This window comes from Hemiscyllium ocellatum, chromosome 31 (assembly GCF_020745735.1).
Source record: "Hemiscyllium ocellatum isolate sHemOce1 chromosome 31, sHemOce1.pat.X.cur, whole genome shotgun sequence".
NCBI classification, from domain to species: domain Eukaryota; kingdom Metazoa; phylum Chordata; class Chondrichthyes; order Orectolobiformes; family Hemiscylliidae; genus Hemiscyllium; species Hemiscyllium ocellatum.
In genome coordinates this window covers 18,466,951-18,483,383 of record NC_083431.1, presented here as the reverse complement: position 1 = coordinate 18,483,383, position 16,433 = coordinate 18,466,951, and the positions used below count along the sequence as shown (strand labels likewise).

Genomic DNA, 16,433 nt, shown 5'->3' with positions numbered 1-16,433 from the left:
CTATATCCATCATGATTTAGTAGGCCTCAATCAGGTCCCCTCTCAAATTTCTTTTTTCTAATGAAAACAAACCTAACCTACTCAACCTCTCTTCATAGCTAGCACCTTCCATATCAGGCAACTACCTTGTAAACCTTCTCTGCACCCTCTTCAAAGCGTCCACATCCTTTTGGTAATGTGGCCACCAGAACTGTACACAGCATTCTAAATGCGGCCGAACCAAAGACTTGTATAATTTTAACATGACCTGCCAGCTCTTATACTTAATACCCCGTCCAATGAAGGCAAGCATACCATATGCCTTCATGACCACTCTATCCACCTGCACAGCCACCTTCAGGGTACAATGGACCTGAACTCCCAGCTTTCTCTGTTCATCAATGTTTCCCAAGGATCTCCATTTACTGTATAATTTGTTCTAGAATTAGACTTACCAAAATGCATCATCTCACATTTGCCTGGATTGAACTCCACCTGCCACTTCCCTGCCCAACTCTTCAGTCTATCTATATTCTCCTGTATTCTTTGACAGTCCCTTATGCTTTCTGCTACTCCACCAATCTTCATGTTATCTGCAAACTTACTGACCACTACCAACAGTGCCCTCTTCCAGATCATTCCAGACCTCTGAAGAACATCCCACCCAGACCTTCCCCCTAAGCTATCCTGTAATCCTGCTTTTCCCAGGGCTAAGCCACCTAGCCTGCACATCCCTGGGCATTATGGATAATTTCCCGTGGCCAATCCACCCAAATTGCACATCTCCGGGAGGAAACTGAAGCACCAGAAAGGCAGACGTGGGGAGAATGTGCAAACTCCACACAGATAGTCGCCTGATGGTTTATTGAAGCTGGGTCCCCAGTGCTGTGAGGCAGCAGTGCTAATCACTGAGCCACCAGGCTGCCCCTTGACAGACTTGCATGTTTTGGGAAATGTGCAAGACAATGAGAAAACAGTTTTAGGAGACTCCTCAACAATTGTAGTCTCTGAATGCATGCCCAAAATAGTTTAGCTGAGATGCTTTTAGTCAAGTGAATGTTCATCCAAAAATGTTGGCCTTTGTAGGCCGAATAGAGCTGTGCCAAAAGTGAAGATGGAATGTTTCCAGGGAAAGTGCGGCCTTTGTGGAACAAAGGCAGTGTCGTGTTCTGATTGAAGTGATCTACTCTCATAGGAGAAGCTGATGTCTTGCTTTATTTATTCTTTCACACGATGAGGACATCGCTAGCTAGTCAGCATTTATTACTCAACCCTAATTGTCCAGAGAGAGGTTGGGAGTCAACCATTGGCTGTGGGTCGGGAGACACATCAGGTAAGGAGGTCAGTTTCCTTCCCTAAAGAGCATTAGTGAACCAGATAATTGGCAATGGATTCACTCTTAATTCTAGATTTTTATTTTTAACTGAATTCAAATTTCACCATCTGCTGTGGTGGGATTTGAACCTGGGTCCCCAGGACATTACCAGGGTCTCTGGATTGATAGTCCAGTGATAATATTACTAGGCCATTGCCTTCCCTAATGAGATTATAAATCAATATATTCCCATGCCTTGGATATATCTGTTGTTTCTGCTGCCCAAATGAAATCTCAGTTGGTAAAACAGCAATCTAGTCAGGAGATTGATACCCAGCTCCCCAGACCAAGAATACAAATAGCCTGTTGTTAATACAGAAATTGAGTATTGCTGAAAAATAGATGGACTTTGTTGAAGCTTTTCTTGCAGCACTGGGATCCTGAGTACGAATATGCAGCGTCCTGTTTTATACAGACAGAAAAGAGTACTGTTCCTATTTGAACTTAAAATAGTAGTCAGCCCTTCCATGGTGTATCCCTTGGGGCAACACTTTGACCAATCAGAATCAAACAGTATGGTTTAAAACTTAAAATTTAAACAAAGTTTGACAGTTAACTGTCAGTCATCATCTAACTGGTCCATAGTGACACCTCTACTTTCATACAGCATAAATGTTGATTTCCATTTAAATTAGTATTTCTTGCAAATTGTCTTCATGAGAACAAGACAAAAGAACTTGATAAACTGCCTTTTTACAGCAATTCCAAAAATATATTAATTTGCTTATAGACTTAAGGGAATGACCTATTAATATGACTGAAAGGAATGATGGAGAAGATTGGAAGAAACCATTTTGTCTGGTTGGGAGGAGAGTGGGAATCCAGAAAAAAAAGGGGGCATTGAGTGAAACCTGATCATTGACTGTGTTCAGATGAAGGATAGGGGAAAGCTGCAACTTGCTGGACTAAAAGGCTTTTGAGAAAAATTGAAAATGCTAGAAACTGAGCTTGATAGATTCCGTTAAACAAGTGCATGGAGGGACCAAAAACAAAACTGAGAATGTTGGAAATCAGAAATAAAAACTGGAAGTGTTGGAGGAACTCAGCAGGTATGATTGTATCTATGGAGAGAGAAACATTAACTCTGTTTGTCTGGCCACAGCTGCTGCTACAAATCTTGAGCATCTTCAGTGTTTTCTGCTTGTATGAAAGAAACAAAAGCACAAGGGTTAGAGTTGAGATCCTGACTGGCCTTGCTGTTCTGAGTAGTCAAGGTCACAGTAATGGAAGGTGCTGTTGAAAATCACCCACAAATGCAGGCTCAGTTTTACGAACCTGTTGGCAACACTCAGAGCTACTTCAGTACCAGTTCTATGGAGGCCTTGTTGCTTCTCAATGGTCACACAACCTTAATGACCTCAAGTACTGTACTGGGTGAGCAGGGATTTCATCCAACGAGGCATTGCGAAGAGCAAAGACATTATAATGAGCCCTTGCCTCTTCCAACATCCATGGATCTCAACTCTTTCCCTGGCAATTTTCCAAGATTGAATAGGACTGCTCGCAGCCTCAGGAACATATATGATCTTGATCTTGAGTTTTTGAGCAGGAGAAAGGGAAACAGATGCTGGAGATCAGAGTCGAAGAGTGTGGTGCTGGAAAAGCACAGCAGGTTAGGCCGCATCCGAGGAGTAGGAGAGTTGACATTTCGACCATAAGCTCTTCATCAGGAATGACAGAAGAGCTTATGCTCGAAACGTCGATTCTCCTGCTCCTCGGATGCTTCTCCAGCACCACACTCTTTTGCAATGGGCTTTTGACCCCATATCTACATTGTTGCTAAGGTAAACTCTTCCAGCTCTGATTTATTGTCTGGATCTGCCCCTACCTTAGCTTATTTGAAGCAGAAGCCCTCACCCAAGCCCTTTCTAACCTTGTGGAGGAGGTGGTGGGGGAAGGGGGGTGTCTTGGTTAGCTCATTTGGCTGCTCAGCTGGTTTGCCAATAACGCCAGCAACACGGGTTCAGTATCTACCAGGAAGGTCCTCCCTTCTCAACCTTAGCCCTTGCCTGAGGCACGGTAACTCTCAGGTCACACTCACCACCAGCTGTCTCTGTCTAATGAGAGCACAGTCGATAATCCACTGGGACTACAGTGGCTTTATCTTTATTTGGAACTGTTCTAATTAGTCCTGGCCAGTCTTCTATGTTTATCCTCTCTTAACTAGAGACCTTGTAAAGTGTTGTTGCCCTTGCCCTATCACTCCTGTGCTCGTTAACCTGTGTCAATTCCCAGTTAAACCACGTCTCCATTTTAAAATGCTCCTCCTAGTTTTCTCATTCTAGTCCCACGGCCTAAGCTTTACCTACCTCTGTAATCACCTCCAGCTTCCTGACCCCCCAAGATATCCTATTCTGGCCAATTAGTTATCCATGATTTTAATTGCTCAACCAATGGTGGCCATGTCTTCAACTGTCAAAGCCCTGAGCTCTGCAACATCCTCCCTAAACCTCTCAGTCCCACTATCTCTCTTATCATCTTTCATTGCTTGAAACCTATCTCTTTGTCAAGGCTTTGGTTACCTCTCCTTATGCCTCCTTGCATGGCTCCATATCAAGCATAATTTGAGAAGCACGTCTGGGCAGCTTATTACTTTAGAGAAGTTATATAAAGTCAAGTTGTTGTTAGTACAATTAGGGGGAATGGTTAGTTCATGACATTTCAGAAAGACCAGATCTTTCTGTTGCTAATGCAAATTGGACCATCGTACAGTGGGTCTGAAATATCCAGAATTGCAATTTAGCGACTTATACTAACATATTTTGTTAAGCTAATGTGGCCAATGTAAGTCACAGCAAGCATTCAGCTATGAACAACATAGATCAGAGGTAAAGTTTTGAACAAGTTGCTGCATAGTCATTTTTCCATGACATGTTTACTTTTGCAATACTCAAATGCCACTCACATGTTTTTATCAATATAATCAAAGTGCTGCTCTTTACGTTTGAAGCTGAACTCATAAAGTAGAGATATTCATTGAGGTAAATATACCAATTGACGTTGTCCTTAGAATGATCTATTTGAAGTATCTACTATGATACACAGCTTTTTGCTCATTAGTCTCCATTTGACAATGATGCTATATCAAGTCTGACACTTTTTACTATAAATGCTCTTTGGATTATTAGTTGCTATAAAAGCCTTTGGTATGTAGTTATCTAGAATATTTTGGTTCTTGCACAATCCTGATTTTTATCGTTCCACCATTTGGCAGGCATACTTCAACTAGGCCCTAAACTCTAGAATTCTCTGTCTAGAGCTCTCTGTCGCTCTGCTTTCTTTCCTCCTTTAAGGTACTTCTAAAACCTACCCTTTTGGCCATGCATTTGCCACCTAGACTAAAATGTCCTTATACAGCTTGGTGTCAAATTCAAATCCTCTATTGAAGTGCCTTAAAACATCCCACAACATTAACGTTGCTATATAAATGCAGGCTGTTATAACTGTTAACCTTGATGTTTAAACAATTTATACATTTAGAAATTGTTTTGATGGGATGGGAATTAAATCATGAATTATATTGGAGAGACTACATGTCGTGCCATGGAATTTGGCTTCTGCCATCCATTCCCCTGATCTACTGTCCAAGCCAAGAGGTTGCAAGACGCAATTAGTATTGTCTAACCACAGAACAATGGAGTTAGTATCCTTATTCTTAATGAAAACTAAATTGTTCCCTTTCTCTCACATTTTCTACTATTAAACATGTTCTGCCAAATTAATTAATTTGGAGCTCCAGTGTAATTTCACATTATGTTATGGCCTCATATTTCAGCAGTTAATCACCTCCATCTATTCTGAATTTAAACAATTTCAATATGTCAGCAGCTCATTGCTGCCTTACAGACTTGAATATTTCCGACTGCGTGACCCATCAATCTGTCACTATTTGTAGGGTCTATACTGCAGTTACTGCTGTGGAGAGGGGGCCTCCCAATTCTCCCATTCTAATAGATCACTCATTACATCTTCATTGGTGCAGGCAGTATTGAGAAGCTAAAACAATTCCACACTTATAGTGTGGAGTGTGACTTAAGAAATAACCTATTGCTACAAACATTGTAAAAATGAAAAGCAACCACATTGCGAAGTTTGTTACCACTCAGGAATTAAAATTAGACCTTTCTATAAGGAATGTATTATCTGTTGGCCACTTGTGCAGGACTGTGCCGTGTTGGACCAGAAAGGGTTAAAAAGTTTACTGAAAAGTTTACTGGTAGTGTTTACCCTTTGGAAAGAAAACAGACAGCAATATATTCACATCCTGATTCGCTTGTGATGTTGTATTTACATTTTCAGCATTTGGAATTAATTCTATCACTGGTAATATTTATATTGCCTTTCATTTCTGCATTGTGCACATACTCCCTTATTCCTGGCTTCATGGTGCACTACACACCCCCAAGCATCACCTCCTACATTAGCACTAGATCTGAAATAAAAACTGAAATTGCTGGAGAAACCAAGCAGCTGTGGATGCATCTGTGGAGAGAGCAACAGCGTTAACGTTTTGAGTCCAGTATGGCTCTTTTTTAACTCCTGAGAATGAAGAAAAATCCAACATGAATTGGATCTGAAGCTGTTCGACTCAAAAAAGTTAACTCTGTTTCCCTCTCCGCAGGTGCTTCCACACATCTGCTAAGTTTCTCCAGCACTTTCAGTTTTTTCTTACCTATGGCTGAAGTCTGAATTAAATCCTTCTCCTGCACAAAGCCAAAATACTGCAGAAGCTGGGCATCTGAAATAAAAACAGTGAATACTGGAACTGTTCAGAATGTCAGGCAGCTTCTCTGGACAGAGAAACAAAGCCAGTGTTTTCGGTTGATGGCCTTTCATAAGGATCATTCTAAGGAAAGTTAACCTCAGGCTTTAGCTGTTTTTCTCTCTCTCTAAAGGTGCAGCCAAACCAGTTGAGTATTCCCAACCTTTCGCTCACCCTGCTCCTTTGCTTTGTGGGTGAAGATCCTGCAATGCATTGATTGACTTGGCTTGGAGAGCAGAAGGAAAGGGTGGGGGAAATGGCAGATTTCTTACATTACTACACTTCAAAATGCACATCATTGGCTGTAAAACACTTTAGAATGGATGCTACATAAAGGCACATCTTCTTCAAGTGCCAATCCCATTGTCTCTATGCCAATGTTTGTTGCTATTCCAACAGTTGAAGCATCATTCCTAAACTAAAGCCAATCAGTCTAACTCATATCCCTCAGAAATAAAATGCTAAATCCTTACACACACCTTAACTAGCTGTCAACATGCCAGCTCTTTTAGTATTGTGCACACAGACAATAAATGCTCAGTTTTCAAGATAATGCACATTCTAAACATCCTGTAAATGGCCACACAAGGAATTTGCCATCCGCTAACTGAAATCTTACCTTTCAGTAGTATGGTCCATCAATAATCTGTCCATCACACAGCACCTCTTGATTACGTCCCATATATTTCGATCTGTTAAAAGATGTTCAAACCTTTATTTCTCTCTATTAGTTATCCAACTTGTCACTTTTGGTTGGTTCAAAACTGAAGCAGTTTTGAGGTTTTGTGGATGGTCTAGATAATAGCATTTAGCGTAAACAGTCAAAACCATATTTTGACGTAAATATTTCCATGGGTGCAAGGTAATGAGTTGAGGTAGAATTACACCCACGCACTGCTCAATGATTCGCCATTTCAAATTAAAGTTTTATCGAAAAGGAAACTACACGGTTAGTTCTAAGCAGTTTGCCTCGCCCTTGTTATCCTTGTTTCTTATTGTAGTTTCAGTTTTCAAGCCAATAGCATCAATTAACCCTTTGGCTGGCTCTCTCCGAGGATTTTTTTCTGAGTTAATTGAGATTAATGATAGAGTTGGTAACTTCATTAGCCTCGACCGAAATTGGAGCTGGAATTTTGATATTTTATACCACACGATGCTAAGCTCCATGTCTGTAGCTCAGTGAAAGGTATCTAATCTTAGCTACTCTGGAAGAAGTAGGGATCAGTCACTTTTCTGATGGAGAAGTGAATAAATTCCCCCTTATGACATGGCCATTACTTATCTTTCAATCAACAGTCAAAGCACGCATTGTTCTGACTCACTAACACAGCTATGGCATTAATACCCTGCTTCCTGGTTTTCAGGCCGGAGTGTAGTCATAGTGACAGTCTGAGGAAGGATTGAAATAGGAGGAAACGGTCCTCCTCCCTGTTTCCCACTTCCCACTGGAAGTGATGCTGGAGATAGTGTGAACCAAACTGGAAACACTGTTACTGGTGGATGGCAGTCCCAGGGGACCAAAGAGGTGCAGACAGGTATTGTCAGGAGTACAATCCCAAGGAAACCACCTCTGGATATTGTGAGCAATTGTGGTCCCCCTCTTATAGGAAGGATGTTGTTAAACTTGAAAGGGTTCAGAAAACATTGACAAGAATGTTGCCAGGAGTGGAGGGTTTGAGCTATAGGGAGAGGCTGAAAAGGCTGGGGCTGTTATCCCTGGAGTGTCAGAGGCTGAGGGGTGGCCTTATAGAGGTTTACAAAATCATGAGGGGCATGGACAGGGTAAATAGACAAGGTCTTTTCCATGGAGTGGCACAGTCCAAAACCAGTGGGCGTAAGTTTAAGGTGAGAGGGGAAAGATTTAGAAGGGACCTAAGGGGCAACATTTTCACACAGAGGGTGGTACGTATATGGAATGATTTGCCAGAGGAACTGGTGGAGGCTGGTACAAATACAGCATTTCAAAGGCATCTGAATGGGTATATGAATAGGAAGGGTTTAGAGGGAAATGGGCCAAGTGCTGGGACTAGGTTAGTTTAGAATATTTGGACAAGCTAGACCAAAGGGTCTGTTCCTATACTGTATTTCTCTATGACTCTATGAGCTGTGAATGGTTTTAGTAACTCCATCACACTAGGGAGGGGGGCAAGTTGCTTGAATGATTTGATGGATTTCTCCTGTAATCCCCTGCACAGCATGCTCAGGGCAACTGCACTGAATTACCTTCATCTGGAACTCTGTATGGATCTCCTTAGTCCTGTGTAGTGGCAATAGGGATGCAATACAGGCAGTAGCTTTCATCTTGATGATCTACTTTATAGCTCTGGTTGTACATCCAGGTGCTGCTGTAGGTAGTGGTATGGATTCTGTTGCTGTGGGCACATCAGTCACTTGCTGCAGTGATGACTGCCATCCAGGAGCTTCAGACCAAGGTGCCCAAACTCTGAGGTTCGTGAAACGGTTTAAAAAATGTTGGGAATCACTTGTGAATGAGCAAAAGACATCTTCAGAACACATGCAGAGAGCTGCCCCTTTCAGATAGGCTGGCCAGCGACTATACAGATTTTTTTCTCTGATTTTCCACCGAAGAACTGTAGAAAGGATACAGCACAGAAACAGGCCATTCAGTCCATCATCCCAGTGCTGACTGAATAACCTAATTTCCCATTCTAATCCCATTTCCAGTCAATGGCCCACAGCCTTGCAGGCTACAACAGCTCAGCAGCAGATTCAGGGTCCATTCGAAGGAGTTGAGGATTTCTGCCTCAACCACCAGACGACCACTCTCCTCTGAGTGAAAGATTGTTTCCTCATGTCCCCTCTAATCCTTCTACCAATCACCTTAAATCTGTGCACCCTGACCTCACCGCTGGAGAAGCAGGTCTGCCCTGTGTACACTATCCAAGACCCTCTTTATTTTGTATAGCTCAATTAAGTCACTTGGTTCTAAGGAAATCAATCCTGACCTGTCCAATCTTTCTCCATGCATGTGGTCATGCATCTCAAGGTGCACTCTCTCAAGATCCTCCAGTTTATGCCTTTGCTTTGTTGACTTTGCCATTTATATAACCTCACACTTTTGTATTCTGAATGCCATTTTCTGCTATTCTGCCCACGGAATCAAATCACTGATACCTTCCTGCAGTTGATAGTCATCCTCCTTCCTAGCAATTTCTTGGCCAACTTTGTGTCATCTGCAAATTTTCCAATCATGCCTCATTTACCACTACCCTTTGTTTCCTGTAACTGAGCCATTTTAGATCTAACTCACCACATTTCCCTGTATCCCACGAGCTGTAATTTTACTGGCCAGTCTGCCATGTGGGACCTTGTCAAATTCCTCGCTATAGTCCATGTAGACAAAGTCCACTGCACTATCCTCATCCTCAAAGAGGCTCCTTGTTACTTCCACAAAAGTCAAACAAGTTGGTAAGGCATGACCTTCCCTTAACAACACCATGCTGACTATCATTGTTTAATCCACACCTGCCTAAGTAACAGTAAAACCTACTTCTCAACATTGATAAGAGTAAACTGCCCACACCTGAGGTCAGATTGATTGGCCTATCATTTGGGCTATCCCTCACACCATTTATGAATAAATGTTAGGACAGTTACTGACCTCCAGCCCTCTGGTATTTCACCTGTATCTCCTGAGAGCATCCAATACTTTCTCTCTGTTCTCTTTTAATATTCCAGGATACAATCTGGTTTTGAAGAAGGGTCTTGGCCCTGAAACATTAACTCTGCCTTCTCTCCATAGATGCTGCCAGACCTGCTGAGTTTCTCCAGCAATTTCTGTTTGAGTTGAGGATACAATCTCTCTCTCCCTGGTGCTTTGTCCACCTTCAAGGAGGCCAGTCCCTCCATTAGCACCCTTCTCATTTGCTTATTTAATCTGATACTTCACACTCTTCCTTTTCAACTAAAAATGCCTGAAACCTCCCTCCATTTTGTGAAGACAGAGACAAAATACTCATTGAGAACCCTGCCCACATCTTCTGCATCAAAGTTTCCAGTACATTTCTGATAATACCTACCCTTTCCCAAGTCAGTTTTTTTTGCTTTTATTGTACTGAGGAGACATCTTTGAATTTTCCCTGATTTTATGAACCAATGTTCTCTCATATCTTCTCTTTGCTTTCCTTATTCCTCTTTGCATGTCACTCATGTACTTTCTATACTCTTCCAAGCTTCCGAAAGTATTATATTTTTTGAGATTGACATCATCTCTATTTTTCTACTTTATCTTACCCTGTATCTTAATGACAGCCAGGGGATGGGGCTCCAGATTTGGCAGTACAAGCCTTTTCTTTCTTGGGACATATCTCCAGAATGTGCCCATAAAATCTTGCTTTTGAATTCTTCCCACTGATGTACATTCTAGGTGCTATATCCAACTTACTTTTGTCAGATCACCTCTCAGCTTCTAAAATTTGCCTTCCAGCCGTTTAGAACTTTTAGTCCTCTTCCAACTTTGTCTCTTTCTATAATGATGCTAAATCTAACTCTGTCATGATTGCTATTTCCAAAATGGACACCTAATGCTATTTATTTTCTAGTCAGTGTTTCTTAAGAAGAATGAATCTAGAACTGTACCCTCTTTAGTTACGCTTCTTATGTGCTGGCTAAAAAAAACTTGTCTTAAATGTAGTTCAAGAGTTGGTTGTCCTCTGTACCTTTGACATTGTCTAGAATCCCCTAAAATCCCCTAGAATCCCCCAGAATCTCTACAGTGTGGAAGCAGGCCATTTGGTCCATGACAGAGTTAGATTTAGCATCATTATAGAAAGAGACAAAGATGGAAAAGGACCAAAAGTCCATATCAATCCTCTGAAGAGCTTTCCACCCAGACTTACCTGTAACCCTGCATTTCTCATGGCTATCCTACCTGACATGCACATTTTTGGACTTTGAGATGAAACTGGAACACCCAGAGGAAACCCACACAGACATGGAGAGAAAGTGCAAATTCCACACGGACAGCCGCTTAAGGGGAGACTTGAATAATTGAGCAACTGTGCCACTCATTTGTATCTCGTGGATATTTGGTGAGTTGAAGCCCCTACTATTTTGCACTCAGAAATTCCTTGTATGTTCACTCCTGTAACTTGTTCCACTGTTTGGGAGATGCACAGTTTAAACCAAACAGTGTGGCTGTCCCTTCTTATGTTTCTGAGCACAAGTCATAAGACTTTATTTAGAATATCGCCTCCCTGCCCCACCCCACCCTGCGCTCTACTTGACTGTTTCACCAATAACACTGGCCTTTTCGATCCTAATGAATTCCACCCACCCCAGGAAAAGTGTGTGCTGAATTTATCAATAATTTTAAAAATATTTTAGCCAACTGACCCATTCTCTTCTCAGGGTGCTTCCCATTTGCTTCCAAACCCACTTTAGATTAACCCAGAAATGGGTGGGGTCAAGTTCTGACCTACCAGCCCAAGCAGTTAAAATGCTGCCCTACATTTCAAAACTACTGAAACTGAAATCCAATAAACACATTGATTTTTTTTTCAGTAGGATTAGGACTAAGATTCAGTCAGGGTGTCTGAACATTTGAATTAAAGTCAGTTTGTGTTTGAAGGCAGTTTGTCGTAAGTAGCTATGATTGGCAGAATATAATATATCTGTGTCAATCTCTTTTTGTCTAAAGGGTACCTGATACGTCAAAATTAGCCGATATTTCCTGTAGATTGAAAGACCCTGCATGTTTTTGAATTAAATTATGCACTATTTTGACAGCTCTAACCACAGTACATAAAAAAAACAATTATCTACTTTTAATTTGAACGTTTCAAGGAAACCACAGCCTTAAAGAAAATGTGATGTACTCACACTTCTATTTTTGCCTTACTGCCTTTTTTTTGCTTTTTTTTAAGTGCAGTTTAGAGAAAATGCAACTAATTCCAGAAGGGTAATTTTGAACTGCACTCCCACTGCTATATATCTACTCTAGGCTGACACATATAACTGAACGATAAACTGAAACACAGAGAAGTGCTTTAGTCATAGAGTCATAGAGATGTACAGCATGGAAACAGCCCCTTCAGTCCAACCCATCCATGCTGACCAGATATCCCAACCCAATCTAGTCCCACCTGCCAGCACCCGGCCCATATCCCTCCAAACCCTTCCTATTCATATACCCATCCAAATGCCTCTTAAATGTTGCAATTGTACCAGCCTCCACCACATCCTCTGGCAGCTCATTCCATACACGTACCACCCTCTTTGTAAAAACATTGCCCCTTAGGTCTCTTTTATATCTTTCGCCTCTCACCCTAAACCTTATAGTACAGAGTATGGAAAGAGATCCTTCAGCCTATTGAGTCTGCTCCCATTATCAAGCACCTATCCATTCTAATCCATTTCCAGCACATCATCCATAGCTATACTATGATGTATCAAGATCATAAGATATAGGAGCAGAAGTAGACTATTCAGCCCTTGACTCTGCTCTCCCATTTTCAAAGAGATCTGATCTGATAATCCTCAACTCCACTTTCCGGCCTTATTCCCATTACCTTTGATTCCCTTACTGATTAGAAATCTGTCAATCTCAGCCTCTATAACATTTAACAATCTGTGCTGTTAAGTTTCAGATATTCATCTAAATACTTTGTAACTGTTGTGAGATTTCTGCATAGTGTTTAACAGATACCCATCACCTATTTTGGGTGATAAAATGTTCTCCTTAAAACTTTTCTGAATCTCCTGTCCCTTTTCCTAAATTTATGCCTCCGGTAACTGATCCCTCTTCTAAGGGCAAAACTTCATTAACGTTGAATCAATCCATGCCTCTCACTATCACGTAAACTTCAATCCGATCCCTCCTCAACTTTCCTTGCTCCAAGGAAAACAGCCCAAACATTTCTTGTCTCATGAATTTGGGGATTAACCCATTTTAAAAGTAACATTTAGGTTATTATATTTGGGGGTGTATTGCACAGGAAATTGGATTAGTAGTGTAAGAAGATCTTCTCCATCTTAGGTCTAAATGGTCTACCTTGTACACTGAGACTGTAGCCCACCCAGAGAAACCATCCTCTCTGCATCTTGTCTGTCTAGACATATTAGACTTATATGCATTTCAATAAGGTCCCCACTCATCCATATAAACTCCAGTGAATACAGGCACAGTCTCTCATGCCTTTTCTCATAGGTCAGTCCTACCACCCCTGGTATCAGCCTAGTGAATCTCCACTGCACTCTCTCTATGTCAACTCTATCCTTTCCTAGGCAGGGAGACCAAACTTGCTCACAATATTCTGTGTGGTTTCACCAAGGCCCTGTATAATTGCAGTAAGCCATCCCTACTTCTGAACTCAACTTGCCTTGCAATGAAGGTCGAGATACCATTTGTTTTCATAATTGCTTGCTGCACCTGCCTGACTATCTTCATTGACTGGTGTACAAGGACACCTGGTTCCCTTTGTTCATGTCAATATATCATAATACTCTTCCTTTCCATTTTACACCCCAAAGGCCATAGTGTACTGCATCTGCCATGTGTTTGCCCATTCATAACCAATCTAAATTCTCCTCCTCACAACTCACAAACCTGCCCAGTATCATCAGCAAACCTGAAAATGTTGCATTTGATTCCCTTATTCATACATATTGTGTACAGCTGGAGCCCAAGGACTGATCTGTGCATTACCCCACTGGTCAGTGCTTCCCAAATGTACTGCAATCACATCTCTCATGCCTTTTCTCTGCTACTGAAGTTGGGCTAACTGATTTGTGATTCTGTGTTTTATCTGCCTCTCTTTTCAAATAGTGTTTAAATGGTGTTATATTTGCCACCCTTAAACCTGTAGGAACTGTTTCAGATTCCGAATAATTTTGCAAAGTTGACCACCAATAAATACATCCAATAGTTCCACTCCCACTTCCTTTAGTACTCTGGGATAATTACTTCAGTAATTGTCCAGCAGCATTTTCTTAATAATACTGATTTTCTTAAATTCCACCCTCTCACTGGATGCTGAGTTCCCTAACATTTCTCAGAGTTTCTTTGTTCTTCTTTTGTGAAGATAGAACCAAAGTGTGTGTTCAATTCTTCTGTCATTTCTTTGTTCCCCATTATCATTTCCACAGCTTCTGCCGGCAGGTAGAGAAAGGGATGAGGTTCTGCTGAAGAAATACAGGAAATTAGGCAGGAGGTCAAAGGCTGGTCCTTGATGGTGGTAATATCTGGATTATTCCAGGTGCCATGTTCTAGTGAGAGTGGGAATAGGAGGATATGTCAGATGAATGTATAGCTAAGGAGCTGGTGTAAAGGGCAAGGATTCACAATTTTTGACCATTGGGATATCTTCAGGGGTAGAAGTAACCTGTATAAGGGGAGGGGTTGCACCTGAATTAGATGTAGACCAATATCCTGGCAGTGCTATTTGGGAGGATATAAGTTTATGCAAAGAAATAGCAGGAAACGCGATAAATCTGAGACTGTTACAGTAGAGAAGGTGAGAAAGTTAAATAGTTAAGGCAAGCAAGATCAAGGCAGAGAATGAAGTAAGACTGAAAAATTATACTGCATTTACTTCAATGCAAGAGGCCTGAAAAATAAGGCAGACAAACTTAGGGCATGGTTGGGAATATGGGATTGAGATATCATAGCTATTACAGAAACATGGCTGAGGGATGGACAAGTCTGGCAGCTTAATGTTCTAAGGTGTAGATGCTATATGAAGGATAGAAAGAGGATTGAGAAAGGAGGAGGAGTGACGTTTGGTTAAGAATAACATTATAGTTGTACTTACGGAGGATATTCCTGGCAGAATGTCCAGTGAAGTTAGATAGGTAGAACTGAGAAATAAAAAAAGGGATGATCACCTTATTTGGATTGTACTATAGACCCCCCCTTCCCAATAATCAGTGGCAAATTGAGAAGCAAGTATGTAATGAGCCCTCAGATATATGTAAGAATAATAGGGTTGTAATGGTAAGGGATTTTAACTTGCTAGACATAGACTGGGACTGCCATCGTGTTCAGGACTTGATGGAGAGGAGTTTGTTAAGCGTGTACAAGAAACATTTTGTGTTTGATATGTGGGTGTACCTATTAGAGATGGAGCAAATCTTGATCTTCTCTCGGGGAAAAAAGTCAGGCAAATGACTGATATGTCAGTGGGGGACCATTTTGGGGCAAGTGATCATAGTTCCATTTGTTTTACAATAGTGAGGGAAAATGATAGACCTTATCGAACAGTTGAATTTCTAAATTATAGCAAGGCCACTTTTGACAATATTAGGCAGGAACTTTCAAAAATTGATTGAGGGTGGATTTTCACAGGTAAAGGGATGGTTGGAAAATGAGAAGTCATCAAAAATGAGATAATGAGAGTCCAGAGACAGTATGTTCCTATTAATGCAAAGGGTTAAGTGTAGAGAATGTCAAATGAATAGAGAAAATTTGGGCTGTGGTCAAGAAAATGAAGGAGCCCTGGAGGAATGAAAGGGCAGCAGGAGTTTACTTTAGAGGGAACTCAGGAGGGCAAAAGGGGGACATGAGCTAGCGTTGGCAAATAGGATTAAGAAGAGTCGAGGGTGGTGGTGGAGGGTTGTTTTTCAGACTGGAGGCCTGTGACCAGTGGAGTGCCATAAGGATCGGTGCTGGGCCCTCTATTTTTTGTCATTTACATAAATGATTTGGATGCGAGCATAAGAGGTACAGTTAGTAAGTTTGCAGATGACACCAAAATTGGGAGTGTAGTGGACAGCGAAGAGGGTTACCTCAGATTACAACAGGATCTTGACCAGATGGGCCAATGGGCTGAGAAGTGGCAGATGGAGTTTAATTCAGATAGATGCGAGGTACTACATCTTGGGAAAGCAAATCTTAGCAGGACTAATACACTTAATGATAAGGTCCTAGGGAGTGTTGCTTAACAAAGAGACCTTGGAGTGCAGGTTCATAGCTCCTTGAAAGTGGAGTGCAGGTAAATAGGATAGTGAAGAAGGCATTTGGTATGCTTTCCTTTATTGGTCAGAGTATTAAGTACATGAGTTGGGAGGTCATGTTGCGGCTGTACAGGACATTGGTTAGGCCACTGTTGGAATATTGCATGCAATTCTGGTCTCCTTCCTATCGGAAAGATGTTATGAAACTTGAAAGGGTTCAACAAAGATTTACAAGGATGTTGCCAGGGTTGGAGGATTTGAGCTACAAGGACAGGCTGAACAAGCTGGGGCTGTTTTCCCTAGAGCATCGGAGTCTGAGGGGTGACCTTATAGAGGTTTGCAAAATTATGAGGGGCATGGATAGGATAAATAGACAAAGTCTTTTCCCTGGGGTTGGGGAGTCCC

At 41.5% G+C, this 16,433-nt stretch overlaps 1 long non-coding RNA gene across 2 annotated transcripts in view; it reads right to left on the bottom strand.

Moving 5' to 3' along the window:
• The window catches only part of LOC132830519 (uncharacterized), a 71,194-nt gene extending 64,333 nt beyond the window's left edge, over positions 1 to 6,861 (bottom strand). For both annotated transcript variants that reach the window (XR_009646376.1, XR_009646377.1), the window contains exon 1: positions 6,736 to 6,861. This is a non-coding gene — a long non-coding RNA (uncharacterized LOC132830519). The remainder of the gene's footprint in view (positions 1 to 6,735) is intronic.
• Between the last annotated feature and the right edge of the window lie 9,572 nt (positions 6,862 to 16,433).